Below are 2,500 nucleotides of genomic sequence, written 5' to 3' on the forward strand. Positions count from 1 at the left end.
TAACGGAATAGCTTTGATGAGTTGGTTCGGATGCAGGAAAGTTTTCACACGTTGTTGGTGTTCAGTGGTATAGTTCTCGGAAACTTTGTTCATGTGTTTGATGTGTGAACGTTTTGAGTGGCTTTATTAATTCCATGTGATGCTGAACATTGTTATCCTTCTTATCGTCGATACCATTATTATTCTTACCATTCATATCAGTATCATCATCACCAGCACTACCATTATCATCATCCTCACCATCATCACCAGCACTACTACCATTATGTAAAGAATATGTTGATCATCCCCGTCATCATCATCACACGCACCACCACCATCATCATATCATCACCATCATCATCACCAGCACCACCATCATCATCATCGTCATCACCATCATCATTGTCATCATCAGCATCATCGCCATCACCATCATCATCGTCATCATCATCACCAGCACCACCATCATCATCATCATCGTCATCACCATCATCACCACCACCATCATCACCATCATCGTCATCATCACCATAATCGTCATCAATTACCAATATTGTCATTTCCTTAGAATATATTATTCACAGTCTGATTGCAACATTGATTGCTATCCACTTTCAGAGCGTTAATAATTTGTGAGCATAACAATCGATTAATTAATAATATATATACATTAATAACATCTCATTAGTTATAATTCGAGTTTCATATCTAATTTCCTGATGTAAAGACATCAGGCAGAAATTCATATATGTCATGATGGAAAATTGCTGATAAGAATATATTTTATCATTTATGTGTGTATTTTTTTCTCAAAACTACAATATCTTTGTGTAAAAAAATGGTCTAATTTGAGAGAGAGAGAGAGAGAGAGAGAGAGAGAGAGAGAGAGAGAGAGAGAGAGAGAGAGAGAGAGAGAGAGAGAGAGAGAGAAGAGAAGCTAAGAGAGGAAAAGAGAAGAGAAGAGAAGAGTAGAGAAATAAAGAGAATAAAATAGAAGAGAGAGAGAAAGAGAATGAAAATAACCAAAAAATTCAAGAACGGACACAACGAGGCAAAGACGAATCGACCAAATTTAAAAAAACAACGGAATCCTAAATAATAAAAACAAAAATATAATAAATGCATCTAAAGAAGAAGGAAAAAAAGAGGGGAGGGGGGCAGGGTGGAGGGAGACGAAAGTTTATTCCCGCTCGAAATCCCTTGACAAGAGGACTCCGCGCACCTCATCACGTGTTGAAGTGTCAGCCCAACAACAACATTACTCGAATCTTTGCGCTAGCCTGCCCTTCCTCCCCCCTCTCCCCCTCCCCCCTCCTCTCCCTTTTCTTCCCATTACTCTTACTCCATTCTTCCCTGCCTCTCCCCCCTACTGCGTCCCCTTCCTCCCTTTTATTCTTAGTAATATTGTTCATCCTTCTCTCTCCTCCGTCCTCCTGCCCCTCTCCTTCTCTTCCTATTCCTCCAATTCCTTGCCCTTACCCCTCCTCCCTTTCCTACAGCTCCTCCTCACCTTCTTTTCTTCCTATTCCTCTTTCTCCTCCTTCTTTTCTTCCCCTGTTCCCCCCTCTCCCCCTCCCCCTCTCTTCTTCTTATTTCTCCCCCGTTCGTCCTTCCCCCTCCCTCTCCCCCTCCCTCCTTTTCATCCTTCTTCCTCCCTTTCGCCCCTCCTCCTCCTCCTCCCTCCTCACCCACCCCCTTTCCTCCGTCCCCCTCTCTCTCCCCTCCTCCCACACTTCCCTATCTCCTTCCCTCCTTCTCTCCATCCCTTCCTCCCTCCTCCCCCTCACCTCTCCCTACCACGCCCTGTATCAAGCCCCCGCCCCTCCCACCCCCAATTCCCCCCTACCGCCCTGCCAGCAAGCCCCGCCCCCTCCACCCCAATCCCTACCACGCCCTGCCATCAAGCCCCCCTGTAGTCCCTTCACGACGCCCATGTATATATTCCAAAGTGTCATCACTTGCCGCCCCCTTTCTTGCCCCTGTGTTCCTCCTTGGCCCCCTTCCAGATATTATTTTTGTCTCATTCATCGCTTTCTGTCCAGGAACACCCCCCTTCCCCTCCCATCCCCCTCCCTCCGTCCCTCCCCCTCCTTCTATCCCCTTCCCCTCCCTCTATCCCTTTCCCCTTGGTCTTCTTATTTACTCGCTTCTTCCCCTTCCCCCCCCTCCCTAATTCCACCACTTCCCCCTTTCTCTACTACTTTACCCCCTCGCCCCTCCTCCTCTCCCTTCTGCATCCCCTTGATCTGAGATTTTCCCCCAATCCCACATATCCTCCCCCACTCCCCCTCCCTCACCTCTCCCTACCTGCCCTGCTTCCTCCACCCCCTTGCTTTTTCTTACTTTACTTACTTCCCTTAGGCCATCCTTTCCCCTTTCCCCTTTATTCCCCTTATATTTCCCTCTCCCTTGCCCCTTACCCCTTACCCAACCCCTTTCCATATTCCATATAACTCTTACCCCCACCCACTTCCCACCCCCCTCCAACTCCTCCCCATCCCCCTTCCCTTTCCCCTCT

At 47.4% G+C, this 2,500-nt stretch overlaps 1 protein-coding gene across 4 annotated transcripts in view; it reads right to left on the reverse strand.

Annotated features, from left to right (window-relative positions):
* The window catches only part of LOC113827094 (cardioacceleratory peptide receptor), a 316,179-nt gene that overhangs the window by 227,213 nt on the left and 86,466 nt on the right, over nt 1–2,500 (reverse strand). The window lies entirely within an intron of this gene.

This window comes from Penaeus vannamei, chromosome 19 (assembly GCF_042767895.1).
Source record: "Penaeus vannamei isolate JL-2024 chromosome 19, ASM4276789v1, whole genome shotgun sequence".
In the NCBI taxonomy this organism is placed as follows: Eukaryota; Metazoa; Arthropoda; class Malacostraca; order Decapoda; family Penaeidae; genus Penaeus; species Penaeus vannamei.